General features: G+C 42.3%; 1 protein-coding gene across 4 annotated transcripts in view; it reads left to right on the forward strand.

The window, feature by feature from the left end:
* RARB (retinoic acid receptor beta) overlaps nucleotides 1-20,877 on the forward strand; it is a 170,492-nt gene that overhangs the window by 93,706 nt on the left and 55,909 nt on the right. The window lies entirely within an intron of this gene.

The raw sequence follows: 20,877 nt of genomic DNA on the forward strand, positions 1-20,877 counted from the left end.
CCTCTGCACAATGTGTGACTGCTGCAAACCCTCACTTTCCGAGGAGTCTGAGCTTGGATCCTCACCTGACAGTTCTAATGGAGTCAGAAGGATGTGCGACCAAATCAGGATGACCTACTTTTTTGTTACCACAGCACCCAGCGGAAAAGTTCATTTTAAACGAACTCCTTGAAAAATCAGCTTGAACAACAGCAACAAAAAGGTAAAGTGCATTAGTACGTTTAAGGCCTCTTCAGTCGAGGTGTTGGTCAGGAAAAGAAGATCAAAGGATAATTTAATCAGAACCTTTTCCCAGGAGGAATTAGGGTTAGATTTGAAAAGCATCAGAAGCCCCACCATCTTCTCCATCTTGATTGAAATAAAGATGAGGCTCCTAAGTAATTTAGTGCATGTCTTTTTCATCTCATAAAGGTAAGAATTAAAACCACAGATGAACAAACACCTTCAAAAGAAGTTCATTCCCCCTTCCTCCCTCTCTCCATTTTGGAAAGGTTTGCTTTTATGGCTCTGGGAGTACAATCAGAAATGATACTTTTTGTGGAACTTTTCCAATTTTCAAACTTATAAAGTGTTCTGAGAAAGCTCTTCAAAAAGTCCACATACTTGTGGTGTTAAATGAATGGAATAAAAACACTCAGAAATCATGAAAATAACATTCCAAGGTTGCTGGGTTATCCTGTCTATCTTGGGGTAAACCACCCAATATTCCCTTGAAGACAAAAACAAGATAAGCAATATTAAAGCCTCGTGTCATTTTGAGGTGAGGGGAGGGGGGCGGCAGAGGAGGCTGGTGTGGAAGAAGTGGAGAAGGGATGAAAACAGGTGGGCTAAAGTAGATATTTATGTGACATCACCTTACCCCTGTTTCCTGTCCTCAATAGCAAGTTCCTTGAAGCCAGAAATTTTCCCTCCATTGTCTTTACAGACCCCTAGGAAAATACAGTTCCTGGCGCTAGGAAAATACAGTTCCTGGCGCATGCTGTCATGAGTTCACTCAATTTTTCACATATTTCCTGAGTATTTACCATTTGGTCTTACAACAAAAAATATTTATGTCTGTCATATATATATATATATATATATATATATATATATATATATATATATATATATATATATGCCAGATGCTGTTTTAGGTGCTGAGTCAGCTTTGAAGAAAGTCCTTGATGTCATGGAGTTTCTGTCTGGGGTGCAGGAGAGGGTCGACAGATACAAGTAATGAGCAATTTGATGTAATATACCAAGAGTCATCACTACTTAGAACTCTTTTATACAATATGGTAGCCAATATATGTGGCTACTGAGCACTTGAAATATATGGAGCAACACAAAGCAGAGCATTATGGGGCTAATGGGGTGATTGGATAAAGGGTGGTCAGGAAACCTCTGTCTGGCTGGTAACATTTGGGCAGGGACATAAAGGAAGTGAGGGAGAGAGCCAGGTAAATATCAGGGAAAGAGAGTTCCGGGCGGAGGAATAGCAGGTGCAAAGCTCTGTGCTCTCTGTATGCTGAGGGTTGAGTGATAAAGGAAACAGACACAGTCGTGGTCCATGCTCTTGGCACTTTCATTTTACAGGTCAGGCAGCCATTAACCTAGGAAGCAAAAGCATACATATATAGTGAACCATCAGGCTATGATAGGAAATAAGTAGGAGAAAGGACTTCAGATGAGCTGATGAGAGAGGACCTCAGGGAGGAGGTAGAAAGTCTGAAAAGGGGCTGACCATGCAGTACAGGGGAGAGGCCGTTACAGGAAGTGGGGACAGCGTGAGAGAAGGTCTTGAGGTGGGAATAACTCTGTGTCTTATGGGAACCCAAATGAAAAACCAGTGGGAGTGGGCATGGTGAGGGGAGGAAGTGGTCCAACATGCCATTGGAGAGACAGCCAGAGGCCTGGTTGGCAGGCTCTTGTAGCCCCCTTGCCGGAGTTTGACTTTATTCTCAGTGTAATGTGGCACCATTGATAAGTGATAAACCCTGAGCAACATGATCACATTTGCAGTTTTAAAATATTGACTGCTCAGGGTGGGGGATGCGTTGGAGAAGGGGCTGGGAATGAAAGTGGGGGGAACCAGTTGAGAACTCCAGGCAAGAGATGATGATGGCTTGGACTGAGAGTGTGGCCGTGGAAATAAAAGTAAAAATTAAAATTTGAAAATAAAGAGAAGTGGATGGATTTTGATAAATAAATTGGAGATAGCACCAACATGACATAGCACATAAAAGGCACGTGGATGGGTGGCTCTGAGGTCTCTGGTCTTCAGTACAATTCTGGAAGGCCAATCTCAACCTTTAAAGAGAACAGTATGATACCTAAGCGGATACCTAGAGGTGTTCCCCTTCTTCAAGTGGGTCCCTAGATTCCCGTGGTCCATCACTCATGATTTCAGTGATGGAGCTCTGCTGGTGAAGGTATTACCTTGTTCATCAATGACCTTGACAGAAGCCCTTATTTGTGGTTAAGCATTCAACCGGGTGGATGGGTGTGTGTATGTGTACATGTGTGTACACACAGTTACCTGGGAGCAGGGTGTGTGGAGAACCAGTTTTTGTGGAGGCTTGCTTTGGGCCACACACTGTGTCGGCTGTTCTTGATAGGCTGCTTCAGTTCATAGGACTGTCCAATAAGGTTGACATCATCCAGCCCCTTGTGTAGATCAGGAAACTAAAGCTCAGAGAAGGCAAGGCACTCGCTTCAGATCACAGAGGTCAGTGGCAGGAATGATTCCCTACCTAACCTAAATGTGCAGTTGGGACCTTCAATGCCTACTCTAACAAGCCAGCCTTCCAAGTTCTAGTTTTCTTGGAAACTAGGTAATTAAGTGACCAAAATTTTGCACCTCAGCCCTAAACATTCACGGGTCTAGCATCATAGCTCAGTGAGGCAAAGGATCCAGAGATTCCCTGTGATCTGCCTGCCGATGTCAACCCAGTGGTGGACCCTTTGTGACTCCATTTCTTCTGCAGGGGTTCCTAGCTGGGAGAACTTCCACTGAGAAGCTGTGAAAACAGTAGTGAAAAGTCACTGTGTGTTTCAAGTAAAGCAATTCCCTTTAGCACAGAGGTCAAGAAGGCTGGGCTTTGAAGTTGGTTAGCTGTGGGTTTGATTCCAACCCCAAGCTGTCTGTGAACTGGCATTCTCTTAAGTACAAAATGGGTATAAGTAATATGCTGTGAGAGGATTTGCTTGTATCTGATGCATTTCATCCAGAACCTTCCAAGCAAAGGCTAAGTGGAACTAAGGACAATTATGATACCTTTATGTCTCAAGGCAAGGAGGGGTTTTTTGAGGGTAACTAGATGTTCTTGGCATTCCTCTAACAAACCTAAATGTGATTAGTTCTCCTTGAGTGAATAAAAATTAACTGTAGGTAATTATCTTTGCCTCCACAGAACTTAAGAGAAAAAGCAAACAAACAATTTGCTCTGTAAACCTCAGAAGAAAAGCCTTTTTTCTCCCCTCAAATTTCTTGCTGTTTATTTCCTTACTTCAGTCTCTCTTATTCAAAGCATAATGAGCCTTGCTTTTGCTCCAGCGACAAGGCCCCTCACAGAGCTGGGCGGGAGGCCTGCAGATGAGGTGCTCTAGAAGCTCAGCCAGAAGCCTTAGGAAAATGCTTGCCAAATGCTGATGTTTGACTAATTGGTAGTGTCTGGGGAGTTGGCATCAGGAGAAAAGAGGCTGGTGAATGTTGAGGAAGGAAGAAAGGCAGACTTGAAACCAGGCATCGAGATCCTGGAGAAAACCTGGTGCACATGGAATCCAACGATGTTTGTCAAACAGTTTTTAAATGGTCCATTAAACCCCTGAAGGACAGACAGCGTGCCCAGGTTTCATCATTAGGTCTGGTGGAGCTGGACGACAGGCGGGGTGACTCAGGTTCCGAGTGGAGTCTCAGGTGCGCCCTCTTGAGGCCAGACAACTCCATGCAACATTGGCCTGAGACCCTGTGACTGTGTTTTAGTGGCTCAGAACTATTGTGGTTGGTTAGGAAGAATTTCAGCACCAGCTACAAGCTGTATCTGAAACCAGCCCTCCTCTGGTGTTGGGCTGAGGTAGCTTACCCACCCAGATGTTTCTCTCTTTCAAGCTTAGAGTTTTGTCTGGTGAAGGAATAGGGGAGGGGTTGCTTTCTGCTATGTGAGTCAATACTGGCCACCTCAGTCCCTTAGAGAGGATCCAGTAAGGTGGAGCCTCAAACTGGCCTCTTTCCCTTTCCTCCTCCTGTCAGCTCCAGGTGAAAGTGCCCAGCTCATTTCTTGGGGCTTTCGTATTTCATGCTAGGGAAGCTGAAAATGTGTGGCCTCACAGAGGAGAAAGGCTTCTTGCTCCTATAGGTACTCGTCTCCAGGAAGCCACTCTTCAGAGGACAACCTAATGTGTGCACTTCGAGAAGTGGGCTGGCAACTTTTAAAAGGCAGCCTTTTTTCTTAAAATAGAAACATAAAGACCCACCTCACTAGGAACTCTTTTATGAAGCTAATCTAATCTTATCAAGTTCGAATTTTCTGCTCTTCACATTCTTCAGCCATGCCATTCTCTCATATTTTTTTTCTTGGTCCTAGCGGTCTTTCTGAAGCAAAGAAATTCAATCATGATTCTCCACTGAAAATTGTTCAATAGGACAATGAGATGAGGAGTTGTTGGAATACTGTTCACAGTTGATTGAAGGGTGAATGGCTGCAACAGATTTGAAGAACAATTTAGCATTATTTGGTCAAGTGGAAGATGTGTATATTTGGTAACCCAGCATCCATCTCCTTCTCTCTCTCTCTCTCTCTCTCTCTCTCTCTCTCTCTCTCTCTCTCTCTCTCTCTCTCTGTCAGTATATTCCATGCACACGCACATGTGTATTTTTTTCTCCTAGAAAAACACATATAAGAGTGCTCTTAGCAACACTATTCAAAATAGCAAAATGTTGGAAACAATTCAAATTTCAAAAGCAGTAGAATTTGTAATTAAATGTAATTCAAACAATGAAATACTATACAATGAAATTGTATAGTAGAGAACATGGATGGATCTTAGGTTTCATCCTAACACAGGATTAAGTCAGAAAAATATGAATGTTTTCATTCGTATAAATTTCGAGAGATGTCAAATAAAACAACCTTCTTTTTATGGTTGGAAATGTGGTAAAAATTGAAAGGGAAACCAAGGAAATAATAAACACAAAATTTAGACTAGGATTACTAAGAAGGATGAGGAAACAGGGAGGGAATGGGGGGAGGGCACCCAGAAGACCTCAAAAGAAAACAAGATATACTTTGTCTTAAAAGTATGTGACGGAATTTTGGTAGGTGATAGAACTACTCTATATCTTGATCTTGATAGTATTTACACGACTGTATGCGTTTATGAAAACTCATAGAACTACATGATAACTCAACTGATAAAACTGTTGAAGTGTAGGGTAAGCACACAGGTGTGCTCATTGTATTGTGATTTTTTTTTATACCTTATATGTAATTTGTATTATTTTATAGCTATTCAGTCTACTCAAAAAAGCAATTTTTAAAAGCCCTCAATGCTTCATTTTCCTCACGTGAGTGTCAGACTATCAATGTGGCCAGTATTCCCTTCTTTGTCTCCACCCCTGCTTGCCTTTCAGCCCTCCCACCCTGGGATAAGCCATGGACCCCGGCTGCTTCTCCTTTTCCTGTCACCGTGCTGACCTTGCTGAATTATAATCACCTGTGGACTGCTCTGTCTCCCACTAGATGAAAGTTGCTTAAGTGTAATCTACCCTATTAACCGCCAGTTCTAGCACATGGTCTGGTACTTAGGAGTTCAGCGGAGACTTGTGCAATTTGTTGAGATACAGGCATCCCCTTTGATTCTGTAGGAAGAAAAGCGATAGGAAGAAATGGGCTGGGGATGAAAAGCATTCATGGTAGCATTTGCTTCCAACTTCCCAATTCTACAGTTTATGTGGTGTATTCCTTTTCTATTGCTGTGATAACAGATTCCCACAAATGCAGTGACTTAAGACACTTAAGTGTCAGGTGTTCAGCAGGGCTGTGTTCCTTTCTGGGTATTCTAGGGTAGAATCTGTTTCCTGGTCTTTCCCAGCCCCCAGAGGCTGCCGAATTCCTTGACTTGTGGCGCTTTTCGATCGTCAAAGCCAGCAATTGCTGATGGTGTCTTTCTCACACCGTATCACCTTGATTCTAACCCTTTTGCTCCCTCTTCCACGTTTTAAGGATTCTTGTGATGACATTGGTCCACCTGGATTATGCAGCGTAATCTCCTTAGTTGAAGGTCAGCTGATTAGCAACCCTAATTCCCCCTTGCCGCATAGCTTAATATATTCACACATTCTGGGAAATAGAATGTAGACATCCTTGAGCTGGGGTGGGGTAGGGTACATTATTCTGCCTGCCACATAAAGAACTAAAGTATCGACTGAAATTTAAGAGAGTGACAGCATGTAGCCAAAGCCTCCTCTGGTTTCAGGATCTCATCAGACTTAAGTCGTAGTGAGACACAGAAGCAGACCCTGAGATAATATTTAAATGCATATAGGTTTTTGTTGGTTTGTTGTTTGTGTTTTGCTAATCCATGGAAACACTGGTGGGAGGTAGAGGGAGATAGGGAAGAGCAAGTAACAATAAAGAGGGTGTTATCAAGGTAGTGACCCTGTGTGAAAGAGAAACTTAATCTGGGGAACCAGGAGAGGGAGTGGGCAGTAGGAACTCCCCTCAGTAAGCATTCGTTTGGGGTTTTAGGGCTGCTCTCGGGGCAGCTTAATTCCCAGGACCTGTGGGCCACGTGCACTCCAGAGCCAAAGAAAGCCGTCAAGCAAAGAGATGCAAGTGTTGGCAGTTGGAAGTGAGGTCAGAATACACTGAAAAAGTCAAGGCCAAGGGGTACATCCATATGTGAAGTGCCAACAATGTCTGTTATACTTACATTGGAATTGGGAAATCAGAATGTAGTAGAATCATGGTACTGAGTAGCTAAGTGAGGTCCCTTAATGATAGTTCAGGAGCTTTCCAATTTGTTTTCTGGAGGATTCTACGGAGAAGTCCCCAGGTTCCTTGCAGGAAAGTCCCCAACCCATCCCTCCTTTAATCAGAGGCACTCAGTTTTCTCTTTTTTATGTTGTTAGATTTTATAATATTTGAGAAAAATAAAACATACAGACACTAAAGGAAGGGAGAGAGAGAGAGAGAGAGAGAGAGGGAGGGAGGGAGAGGGAGGGAGGAAAGGAAGAAAAAGAAAGAAAGAAAAAAAGAAAGAAAGAAAGAATGAATGAATGAACCACTTTCTTGGCCTACAAATTATAAAAATTGTGTGTCAGGAATCTTTTCTGCCAGGTAGGAATTTGAGGGAGGCAAAGAAGAGCTCAGTTTAATTTCCCTCAGGGTCTTTGCTGAAGGGACAAGAACAGAAATCTGGATTTAGTTTTCTTGGTAAAAATAATCTTTCTACCCCCAAAATGTAAAAAGCTACATTTCTCAGAATCTTTGGACTTAACTCGTTTCAACACAGGCTGGGAGGTAGGAGTGGGGAAAGGAGGGTTTTGAGCTGTTTAGTATTAATGAAATGTTTAAAGCTGAAATAATGGTTCTATATTGCTTTTGACATAATTTATTCTGTTTTGTGTCAATTTGCCTGAAGAGTGTAATATTGTGGGGTGTTAGAGCTGCAAAGGGCTCTCAGCGAGTCATGGATTATAATTTACATGTAGAAAAGTCTACACATTCCGTAATTATGGTGTGCTGTGAATTAGTAAAGTAATATTGAAATCTCCAAACCCCTTATTATGGCTTCTCACTTGAAATATGTTTTCAATATACATTTATTCAGCAGTGCTTAAACATGGCAAGTCATAAACACATGCTTTTTAAATCATGTGACTGCGTTTTTTTCCTGCTTAGATGTAAGATCAGATGTTATTAACAGCAGGGGTAGGGGGGACATGAGAGGGAAGCTGTTAAAAAACAAATAGTATTTTTTTATTTTAAAAGAAATCTCTCCTATTTACGATACTGTTTCCCCAAAATAAAAGAGGAAACAGTACTTAGAGGCTTTTGGTAGTTTCTCTGGAGACAATTTATTTTATTTTTAAAGCACTTTGCCTCCCAAGAGCAGTATTATGTTTGAAACCTGCCGTATATTATGCGAATATGCTTGACCAACTGATTTGGTTAGCAAATGCTCTCTGGAAAACATCCAGTAAGAAAAACTAAAGATCCACCTCTCAGGTAATTAAGAACATCGTCCAAAGGGCTGGAGCCCTGAAAAGAATTCCTATAACTAACTGTCTCCAAAGTGAGATGTTAACTTTACTCTTTGTGGAGAGTGGCCCAGGCATCAAGCCACAGGATCAGGGAATTCCTCCCAGAGAATGCAATTAAGTCTTTTGGAATGGGAGGCATTGCTCCCCAGGATGCTTAAAGTTCATTTCAGAGGCTAGCCTCTCCTGTCTAGCATTCAACCTCCTCACTTGAGTCCTATGCTTGCAATTTCAGCATGCTGACACCAGGTGACAGGCAGATGTCCCTTCAGTAGAGCGGATGAGTTGAAAGGTATTGGGGGATCAAAAGAGAATTCTTCATGAAAGAATAACACTTGCTAAAAATACTACAGAGGCCGTCACCACTTCTAAATCTAATGAATTCTTTGTAACGGCCATTTCAGAGTATAGTAACAAAAAGCTTGATCTATTCTTGTAAATATATTGAAAATAATTATAATGTGGTTTTATAGGGAAGACATTATTGTGTTTATGTAGACATAAAATGCTCTATACCACAATTTGACAAAATGTAGTAAGTTCTGGATATATGGTGATGTTTTCCCAAGCTCGAATAAGAAATCCCACAAATACAATAAATATATTAGTATCAGGAAATAATAGAATATAGAAAGAGTATAATAGGCTAAAGTAAATAAATCTAAAACATTACTGAAATAAATCTAAACATTAAGGTAATGGGCCAAACTTAACATCTAATGAGTTGCCTGGCTTGTTTGTTATTTCACAAGAGGACAGAATTGTTTATAATTTTACATCTTGGGCTTTTAGTTTCCATGGGTAGTACAAGCACATGGAATGCAGGATGTTTGGGTATGTTTTACTGGTAAGAAAGGAGAAAGAGAGATTGCATTTTATATGCCAGCAAGTAAAGTAAGTACTTACTTCGCACATGATATACCTAAGTTCCTACTTTGTTGCTTTGATCTGCTCCATTACTGGCATAAATCTTAAAATGATTGGATAGAGGGGGCAAAAAGTAACTCATAGGAGCCTGTAGACAGTGCTAAATGAATGAAGAAAACCAGCTATAAAGTTTAAGGTAAAGCAGGGACTGTGTGTATTAAAAAGTCAAGTTATATAATTGAAAGCAAGATTTCAAGAAGCATGAACTTTTTGCCTCACTTCCTGAAACTAACACAAATGAATGAACCTTAAACTAAACCCCGGTTTTCCCTCTTGTGGTGGTGACACTGACTCCTGTTGAATCTTCCAGTGCTTCTGGGGCCTCTCCGAGTTCCTGCATAGAAGCAAAGTTAATTTCTTCCTCATGCCTTCCTTGTGTCCCAATTTAAGAAATGCTTTGACCATGCGCCACTAAAAGAAATCCCCAGATTATGTTTTATCAACTCAGCTCTATCTTCTAAGAGTATTAAGGGTTCGATTTATTCTTTCATAACCAATCATTGGAAAGCCTCAGGAGTATAAGCTTTGGAATCAATCCATTGACTTGGAAACCCATCCTCACCATTTTCTGGCCATAAAACCTTGAACAAATGACTGAAAACGTTCGCAAAATTGGAGAAATAACGGTACCTACCTCAAAGATAGAGAAGGTTGGATGGGAACCTATGTGCAGTGCTGAGGTTCAGTATACCTGGTAAATAGTAAGTACTCAATAAACGTTAGTTATTATTATTACTATTATTATTATTATTGTTGTTATTATTACTATTGGGTTTTCAATTACCTTTTCTGAATCTGAGGAATACTCAGGGTTTGTTAACTTGTTTTTATACCACAAGTAAAAGCAGGGAAAGGTAGTTGCTTCTTGTATCCTATGGAAACAACACTTTTCCCCCTTTTTCTTTCCATGAAACGTCTGGGTGTAAGCATACAACCAGTGACCTTAGCAGGGCTTTCCTGGGCCCGTCTAACACAGTGTTTGTTGAACATATCTGTTTGGATGCAGGCTTTTTCTTGTTCAAGGCTATATTTCTTTTCAGAGAAAAGGTTATAAATACAGTCACGTATCGATTAATGATGGGGATACATTCTGGAAATGCATCGTTTCATGATTTCATTGTTGTGCGAACATCGCCGAGTGCACTTACCCAATCCTAGGTGGTGTAGCCTGCTGCACACCTTGGATATATGTAGTAGCCATTGTTCCTAGGCTAGAAGCCTGTACAGCATGGTACTGTACAAAGCAACACGAGATTAAATCAAGCAGAAGAGAGAATGATGCCATGAAGAGATGAGGTAAACCTGAGCTGCATGAGGCTGTTGCTGCTATAACGTGGCATACTGTTTTACAGCAAACTTGCGTTTTTATATTAGAAAGAGCACACTCTAAAATAACCATGAAAAGTATAGTATAGTAAATCTATAAACCTGCAACATAGTCATTTATTATCATTATTATTATTTACTGTACATAATTGTATGTGCCATATGTTTATATGACTGGCAGTGCAGTAGGTTTGTTTATTCCGGCATCACTATAAACACGTGAGTAATGGGCTATGTTGGGACGGCTGTGACATCACTGGGCAATAGGAATTTTTCAGCTCCATGATAATCTTATGGGACCACCATTGTATATGTGGTCTGTCATTTGCCAAAACATCCTTATGTAGTGCATGACTATAAACGTATCTAACCATGTTTTAAGTTTGCATTTTGATTTATGTCAAGAGTCCTTTGGGATTAGAACCTAAGAGTTGATCATCTTTAACTAAAAGAACAGAAAAATGCAGCACTCACTGCTAGTGCACTGAAAACTTGAAGAAATCCTGCTCCAGTTGCTGGGAAGGTGCCCAGTTTCCTCCTTCAGGAGGGCCCAGCTGTGTTACTCTGAAGCCTAAATCGTATTCTGTATGCGTGCTAGTAATGTGAACGAAAGGGTCAAAATATTGATGTGGCTGTGAGAGAAACAAAATAAGAACAGGTTGGATTTATTGTATTAATGACAGGGAGTAGGGGAAAGTGGAAGTAGTAATCAGGTTTGAGTTTCCCAGTGGAAGAGAAAAAAATCAGGGACACAGGTTTGGTTTTAATTCAGCTGTGTGTTCTCTGTCGGTTACTTAATTTCTCAGGGCCTTGAGTCAATAGCTATAGAACCTGTTTCTCTTTTTGGTTTCTTTATCAATGAGTGTTGATGAGTTCTGAATTGGAAATCTCTTGGCAGGGGTCAGTGGTCACCTGCTTGGGGTGATGTCAGAGAGAACACTATTAGCTGGTATTTAGGAAGATGTCCTAGCTTTAGCTCCTTGCTCCATGACCGACTGGCTATGTGACCTTAGGTAAATAACCCCTCCATGCCTCAGTGTCCTTATCTCTAAAATGGGAGAGGATAAGAATCCCTACCTCATTAGATAGCTGCGCAAATAAAGTAAGTTAATTATAGAATTGCTTGTATAGAAGTGCTAGACATAGAGGAAGTCATCCATAAATGTTAGCCAAGGTGAAGAGGCCACCGCAGATGATGACAGTGATACCAGGTTCCTCATCCCTCTCACCCCCCACTGCGCAAAATTATCTTTTTTCCTACCCATGACTTCACACAAGTGTGAGCATTGATGGAGACACACAAAAAAAAGCATCTAATCTCATTTTAAGGACAAGAAGCTAAAATCAAGAGTGGTTAAGTATCTTTAGGGACAAAGCCAGGACTAAAACTGTAGCCTGCAGAATTCCAATCTAGTGCTAATAACATCTGCCATGCCAGATTCCCACTGGAATACGGAATTTTATTTTAATTACTATTTTTATTGAGGTAACATTGGTGTATAACATTATGTAAGTTTCAGGTGTGTGACGTTATAATTCAGCATCTGTGTACACTACATGGTGCTCACCACCAAAAGTCTGCTTTCCATTCGTTACCACACATTTGACCCCCTTCACCAAGTTAGCCTTCCCCTCTGGTAACCACCAGCCTGTTGCCTGTATCTATGAGTTTTTGGTTTTTGGTCATTTGATTCTACTTTATATTTTACACAGGAGGGAATAAGGAGTTTTAAAGAGTAAATGCCCAAGAAGACAGCAGGTTCAGTTCTTCCAGGCTTAAATGGAAGTTAGATTATGCCAATTCATTCCAACCACACAGCCAGCTTATAGTAAAGCCCATGCGGAGGGTGGACATGATGTAACTGAGACATTTAGAGCATGGAAGAATGGTCCAAGTCGAACCATTTCTCAAAAAAATGGAGTGCAAAACTAGATAACATTTGTGGTGCCAACACACACACAAACACACACACACACACACACACACACACGTAGTATCTGGGTTCTGGTGAATATGGGAAATTTAGTTTGGTACATCTAAAAACGTTAAACCGTAGTGAAAAATAAATGCAGGTGTCGGTGTTCAGAGCAAAGGCAGTGATAGGTATTTCTGGAAGAAATAGTAACTCAGAAATTCATTGGTGGATGGAAGCATAAGGGGTGTGGTTTGCGAGGTAAAATGGTGGGGAGTTCTCCATGAGAGTTTTATGAGCTGCTGGGAGGGGAGGAGCGTTACCATGAAACAAGAACTTTGGAAGCCTTAGACCAAGAAAATTGGGGAGTTTTCCAGTGAAATTTTGGATTGAGAAAGAAAAGAAACCCATGTTTTGCTAAACAAGATGGCAGCTTCAGTTCAGAGAAATTGAGTAAGAGACGTGATTCCCAGAATCATGAGAAAAACTAATGCAAGACTTCCCTGGGGAGCACCCAGATCAAAACGCTGGACTTGGGGGACCTCTCTGCAGGTTGCTGAGGATGGGCCTGCTGCAGTTGGAGGCGGGAAGGGGTGGCTTGGAACTGAGTCAAGAAAAGACCCCAAACCCACAAGGACAGAAGCAGCTGAGAGTGTGGTTTGGCCTAGTGGGAAAGAAGGGAGGTTGGTCAAGAGAGGCCTGCTAACAGAAAAGTGGCTGAAAACAAGAAGCATCTGGAAAGGGCCCTTGAATGCTTTAAACTCATGCCAAGCTAATTGAGTAATGTGAGTGTGTGTTCTTGTAAATTATTTCAACTGTGTATCGTTCTTTCCCTGAGGTTGCGTTACCCTGCAGTGCAAGACTGGTTGTGTTTGAATAAGCTCTGTGCAGGCTGTAACTCTGCGTGTGTGTGTGTGTGTGTGTGTGTGTGTGTGTGTGTGCGCGCGCGCACGCGCGTGCATGCGCACACGCTTGTGCACACGCATGGTTTATTGATTATAGTCTATAGTCCCAGTACTGTGCACTGACTGATTTAATTTTCACAACTCCTTATTTAACATGGCAGATATTATAATTCCCATATTGCTGATGGAAACACTGAGACGCTTGCAGGGCTGTTTGGCTGTGGCACTGAATTCCTAACCCCACGTCGCCGTATCATGGAAATGCTTCTGGAATGAGATGAATGCATGTACGAATGTGTATGTCTGAATTCTTTTGATCAGGAGGCTCTCTTCTATTGGCCCAGCCTTGAAAGGTGATATCACTTGACTTATGAACCCCTTGGAAGCCTGGGACAGACCCCTGCAGTTCACAAAGCTGAGGATGAACGTGTTAATCATAATCAAAATGCATCTGTCCCTGGGCCCTTGCCCCATCCCTGATCCCCTACCTTTGCTGTCCTCACAGACAGCTCCCAAGATCTTAGCCTGCCTATTTTGTTGCTGCATGGAAATCAGAAAATCTAGGTCAGTTTATACACGTAGAAAGTGTTCTTTTATTGAGTTAACTCTGTGCAAACTGTGGCCTCAACGCTTTATAGAAACAAAGTCCCCTGTGTCCAGAGCCTTTTCTCTGGAAGTTTTCAGAGGCCTCCAAGTAATCACTTAGATTTAAAGTCAACAATGAAAACCCTTCTTTTTTTTAGAAATACGGTTTCCCGGTAACAAGTGTCTGTCTTTTTAACTGTTTTGTCAGACACTAAATCAATTGAGCCTTTTCGATTGTGAAAGGACTTTAAGTGAAATTGCCAGGGCCAGTACATCAGTGTCCAGAAAAATCAGAATGCATCTGACGGAATGGGAGGCTTAGACCCATTTCATCATTATGGAATTTCCTTCTGATGCCTGTAATTTGACCCAGTAAGTATCATTAAACCCAAACTGGTTGTCAAAAGAGAAAGGGGTCCTTGTGGTTGCTAAACATCATTTTGAGTTCTGTTATCTTCTCTTCAGGGTTTCAGATGTCTTATAATTGTGATTTTTTTAAATGTCTTCACATTACAGCAGTGCTATTTTATAATAATACTTTTCCATGTTTTAGAGTCGAGTGACTCAAGGTGTGGTCTGTGGACCAGAACTGGTCCGTAAACTGTTACCAGACCCGATAACATAGGTACAGAAGTTGAGAGTAGATATTTAAAACCTTGCAGCAAGTTTCCAAGCATCATTCATTTTTCTAGCAATTCATCTTTATTATATTTTATAAAAGTATTTGTCTATTATGGATTTGAAACAGGTAGAAAAAAAATCCTGGTCCTTCCCCACAGAGAGAAAAAATTGTTGTTACAGCATCCCTCATCTCATTTGATGCTGCCTACAATTCAGTGAGGGAGATTGGGGTTGCATGTTACACCCAATTTTACAGGATAAATAAACCTGGGCTTGGAGAGGTAAAACCAGCTAGCATGTCACATACATGGTTATGATATAGTTCTTATCTGAAGCCAGCAGTTTTCTAAGATACCTCCCTGCTAATCACAGAACAGTTAAACAAGCTCATCTGCAAATATTCTTACCCAGGCTTTTTTTAAGGAGGTCTCTGGATACACTTGACCTTGAATGATCTATGAACAGATAACATTTGAGTTGTCCTAATTCATAAAACCATTTAGATCCCAACAGACTGGCCAGTCCCTGTGTTTCCCAAAGCAGTTAGTTGAAAGATTGTAACTACATAGAAGCTCAAGGTTTGGAAGGGACACAAGGGGCCCCTGTAGCCCCTTGACATTTGATCTGTACAGTGGACAGCCCATGTGCCATGGAAGGAACGCACCATGGTAAACAGCATTCTGTATTATGGGGGCAGCAGGGACAGTTAAAATCCTTCCTTGTGTCAGCCCACTCCTAACTCTGTAACTCTTACCTTTTGGCTCTAGATATACCTCTTCAAAATACTGAGATTAAGTTCTGATGTTTGGTCATAGGTATGTACGCCTCCTAAATTACCTTTCTCCGCCCCAAGCCAAATATCTATAGGTTTGTTTCAATGGTTCCTTGTGTGGGAGGGCTTCAATACCCCACCCCCAGTCTCACCATCCTAGCCATACTCCATACAGTCTCTTTAGTCAATGTCTACCCTACAACTGGCGATTCGTCCCAAAATGAACCTGGCATTCCAAAGGTGGTCTGATCAGAATATAGGAAGACAATCATCTTCCTCAATCTGCACACTATATTTCTTACAATGCTGCCTAAGCCTGCATTCCCTATTTTGCAGCCTCATCATGTTGTCGTCTTGTGATAAAATAAAAATCCTAAGTCTGTTTCATAGGAATGTCTTCATTTGGCAAGATATCCTATTTATTGACCCACTACTTTCTTAACTGATTGATTCCTTCCTTCACCCACCATCCTGCCAAGCAGCCATCCAACCAACCAGTGGAATTCTGTAATATCTGCTCCAGGATTTTAATCCTATAAATTATTTTGAGAAGAAATCATGCCCCGTAGAAGGCAAGTGGTTTAGGCCTTTTAATCTTCCCAGTTAATTTGATGTGGAGTCTCAGTGTCTGGGTAGTCACCAGCTCTTTGGGCCACACCTCAGGGGATGGCGAGCCACTTCATGAAATCTCAACTAGCTGCTCAGCTCTCTGGAGCCTCAGCTTATCGGTGAGCTCCCGAGGTGGACACGTCATTGGTGTTAGCTGCTTCCCCCGTTCTCCTTTCCTTTACGAATTCGCTGATCAAGGCGGTCTCTTTGCAGTGACCTTTGTGACATCTCTTTCTGCAACATGCAGATTCGCGCGTCTGATCATACCCAGCATCCCAGCCTCTGCTGGCGTGGTCACTTCATCCTAGGACCACAGTTTACGTGGCTTGGCTCAGGGTCACAAGAATGGAAGACAAGGGAGAGGGAGGTCATTAACATCACTGTTTTACACGTTATAATATGCATGTATGACTTCTATAATGAAGAAAAGTAATATGAGAAAAGATTAAAGTGAGAAGAAAGAAATTGCCCCTCCTCCCTGGTGGGCCGGAGTTCAGTTCACACTGGAACCTTCCTCCTCGGCAGCTGCCCGACTTGCTCATGACCGATTCGTTTCCTAACACCTTCTATTCTGGCCTTTACCCTAACCAAGCGAGAGGGGGGAAAAAATGCTTTTCCCAAGTCTACTAATGACCTAATTCAGAGGTCAGCAAACCACAGCCCAGGCCAAATCCAGCGGGTTACCTGTTTTTGTAAATAAAGTTTTATTGGAACACAGCCATTCTCATTTGTTTATTTTGTCTATGGCTGCTTTCCCAGTACAGTCCCAGAATTGAGTAGTTGTGACGGAGACTGGATGGCTCACAAAGTGTGAAATATTTAGTTTTCTCTGGTCCTTTACAGGAATCGGTTTGCTGACCCCAGTTCTGTGTTTCTAAGTCGGCTGATTTAGCCACTCCCATGGTCCTGACTCCTTTCTCACTCTCCGCAGCCCCTTTGCTGCCTTAGACTCTCCTGCCCACCACTCTTGACAATGTCTTCCCTTCCCCTGTGACAGTAAATCCTTATCATCCTCTCCTTGTCCCTCGGACCACCCTTTTTCTGTCTTCCATTCTGACCCTTACTTCAACTGTAAACATACACAAGGGCACTGATTTGTGTCTTTTTTTGGCCCACATCTGTCTCCCCAGTGCCTAGAACAGTGCCTGGCATATATGTGTGGTGAGTAGATGAATGGACCTGGCTCTGTCTGGAGGAAAGTTTGATCAGAGCTCTTCTTTTCACATCACCTTGCAGAAAAGTCCTATTGGGTCTTCCCAGGTGAGTAGGTGGATCCCAATGGCAGACCACAGACGAGAGTTTAGCTTGCAATCATGAACATATCTCCTTAAACAGTCAAGACACTGGGACTTCTGGAAACCGCTTTCCATTTCATTGGCCCCATACTCGAGCCTCTGTTCTAACTGACTGTGGCTCCGTGCATGATGCATGAGGGCGTGTGTAGTAGTGCTTCTGTAAATCGCCTTCTCTTCACCTCTCATTTGGTCTAGGCTCCTGCGTCACACAGAAGAATAGCTGAGATCTGGTAAGGGGTGCGAGAAGAGAAAGTGAACACACAAGGACTTCATAAAATGGTTCTCTGGCCCCTTTCCGCACAGACTCTCAGGTCCCTCTGTGCCACTCCCATGGTATTAAATGAGGACTCTGCCATTCATTTTGAGGAAGGTAGCTATTTTTCCCTCTAGTATTTATGTAGCTGACTTAGATCAGGTTTGTCAAGTACATTATCATCTGAAGAAGGAAAGGAGGGAAGAAGGGAGGAATAAAAGCTTGGTATAACTTAAGCCTTTTATTATTAAGGTCAGGGTTGGCAAAGAGATTTCATTTTGAATACTAATGATGTCCTAGGATCTGCTTGTATCACTGTGTTGAGAAGGATTCTGAGGTTGCATTCAGGTTCAGTTCAGTGAGAAAAAGAGCTATAATCAATTTGTGATACCTGCCATGCCATGGGTGTGAAAGAAGGGGAGTTGTGGCCTACAGGCTATGTTTTTCCATCTCACGTTCAGGCTATTAAAACAATGTCTAGAAAACCTTTTTAAAAATTATTATGTGAATGGGATATTAGGCGGCCTGCCTTTGCTGTGACCAACTTCCCTTTTGCTACGTTTTGAAGCCTCCTGCCTTCTTCTTTAAACTACCAGAATTCACTCTTTTGTCCATGTAACAAAAAGCATTTTTTTCCACAGGAACTGAGGATACCTATAATGGCCAAAAATATATATGGTCTTTGACTATTTACAGATAATCTTTAAAAATTAAGCTACATTCATTGAGTACATAGGCATAAAACACCAGAACAAGGGGTTTCATGTTGGGGGTCAATGAAGGAAAGCCATGGTGTCTTTTGCCTCTCTGTAAGGTAACACAAAAGGAAAACTTTCATCCAGACTTATTCATTCATTCATTCATTCATTCTTTATTCATTCATTCCATAAGCATTTGTTGCATGCCTACCACATGTCACACATTCAAGGCACTGGGCATGCAGAGAGAAATCCCTGCCCTCACAGAGATGGCATTCTAGTGGGAGGAGACGGACAATACATAGATAAATCAAGTATATGCTGAGTTAATTAGTGATAAATGCTAATTAGAGAAATAAAAGAAGCAAGGGGAAAAGTGAGTGCTGTGCAGGCACTGGAGGGGGAGTGCTTTAGATAGAGGAGCTAGGAATGGTCTCTCTGGGAAGGTGATATTTGAGGAGAGATCTGGAGGTGAGGAAGTGAGCCATGTAGATATAGGTAAGGGGAGAGCTTTCCAGGCCTGAGGGATTATGAGTACAAAGGCCCTGGTGTGTTCAGGGAACAGCAAGGGGGCCAGTATAGCTAGAGCAGAGTGAGTCGAAGGGAGGGTGGGAGGAGGCAAAGTAAGAGAGGACAGAGTGAACAGAGATGCAGTTGAAATCATTATGTTTCTGTTGCTGATCCTAGACAAAGTGATCTTGAAATTTTGACCATCTGTCCCCTGATTGGAGGCTTAATCTTTAGAGAAACAACAAACATTATCAACTGAGAGAGCAGTAGTAATGGCTCTGTTCTGGATAGGCCAAATGCCTCTCGATGCTGCATTGGTGTGAAGTTTGAGAATGATGGTAAAAGCAGTAACAAGAGTCGTTATATGATATGATTCCTCTCCCAATTCTATTTGCAGTTAAACCAAATGAGAGTGTGTTCTGTTTCTGCAGAAAGTTTTTCCGTATCTTTCACCTTGATTATTTCTTCTAGTTTTCTTCCCCCCTCCTCTAGAATTTTCTATGGTTATGTATCAGTCAGGATTGTTTGGTCATAAGCAACAGAAATCGACTTAGCCAAGAGGAATTAATTAGAAACCTACTAGTGGCTCCCAGAATGGACTGGGGACTAGAGACCCAAGTTTGGAAAAGACCTGGAACCAAGGGTCCCAGGGGGGCTGGGAAGGAGGCCTCCATGTGGACAGTTTGGCCAGAATGCTGCCATTAAAAAGACTAAGTCCCAATCACCTATTTCATCTTCCAGATTTTCAGTCCCAGGTGAGAGTACCCCATTGACAGAGACTGGAGCCTCCTCTCCCTCTATAGTAAATGAATGGGGCAGGTACCTGGATTTTCCATCCTATCAGAACTATACCAGTGGGGTAGAGGTAATTTCCCCAAAGGAGATTAGGGTAAATGTAGGAAGGGAAATTGATACCAAGGGCTGTCCCCTCAAAACTGCCTACTGTCAACTACAGGATGCAGTCAAGAGGTTCCTGTTTCTACTGTAGGGTTAAGAAACATTACTTAGTTCAATTGGGTCTTGGCTCCTCTAAGAATGGCTCAAGAGAAGCAAAATTTGGCCAAATCACAAAATGTGCTGTAATGAGGCTTTGCAGCTCTGGGTGTGGACACCTCTGAAAAGGTCTTCATTCCTTTGTCTTACCTGTGCCTGAGTGTGTCTGAAAATAAGATGCACGATAATAAGCTGTACCTGCCATCTCTGCAGTGCTTCCTAAGGACCCCACTGAGTACTTGCCATCCATTTTCCTGCATAATCCTTACACCTCTGTGAGTTATGTGTTAACGTCCCTGTTGGTAGATTAGGATCAGAGGCAAGGAAAGATCAGTGGTTTGCTTGCATAGTCAGTGCTGTGATAGGTCTGATACTAAGCCGTGTTCCTACTCACTCGTTAATCCAAGATGGTAGCATTTATATACAGCGGCGGATCCCAGCCATGGACAATTTTGTCCCTGCAGAAACACTGGCAATAGCAGGAGACACTTTTGGTTATTTGGGGGAGGTACTACTGACCTCTGGTGGGTCAGGCCAGGAATGCTGCAAAGCATCCTACCGTGCATAGGATGCATAGACAGGCCCACAACAAACTGTTATCTGGCCCAAAATGTCAGCTATGCTGACGTTGAGAAACTCGGATGTACATACACATGGATACACGGCTTGCGACCACATAAAGTGCCATAGTGTTTTGGGGTCTGAATGTGCATGTGAATTGGCTCTTAGAAGATGAAGCTCACTGTGAGTAGGAATTACTGCTAATATTTTCTTAATGAACTATGAGTTGCCAGAAAGAAATCTTGCCCAAAGTCCCCGCCCCACTGCTTCTACTCTCCCTTGACACCCATCTTTCAAAAAGGACTGAGGTCAATGGGTCTGCTCAGGCAGTGAAACTGATTAAAACCCTCTGCTTCAGGAGGGGCCCTCTAGGAGTGTCTCAATAGCTCTGTATAGAGAGGCAGCCTGGCAAATTGACTCCCTCTGGGCAGTGGCTGTTTGCAAAGCAAGGCTGAGGTTGGCCAAAAGGGTCACAATTGTCCTGTAATCAGATTATGTTTCTATATATGACCATTGGCCATCTGTGGCCCAATGGGGAACTATTAAGCCAGCAGCACTCACCTAAGTGAGATGGACGATAGCAATGTTCCTTGGAACGATGGATTGACCAGGAAGACTGTGTAATAGCCCTGCCAATGGGGGTTAGCGGATGAACCTTTGTGAC

The sequence above is a fragment of the Hipposideros armiger genome, unplaced genomic scaffold (assembly GCF_001890085.2).
Source record: "Hipposideros armiger isolate ML-2016 unplaced genomic scaffold, ASM189008v1 scaffold_804, whole genome shotgun sequence".
Lineage (NCBI taxonomy): Eukaryota > Metazoa > Chordata > Mammalia > Chiroptera > Hipposideridae > Hipposideros > Hipposideros armiger.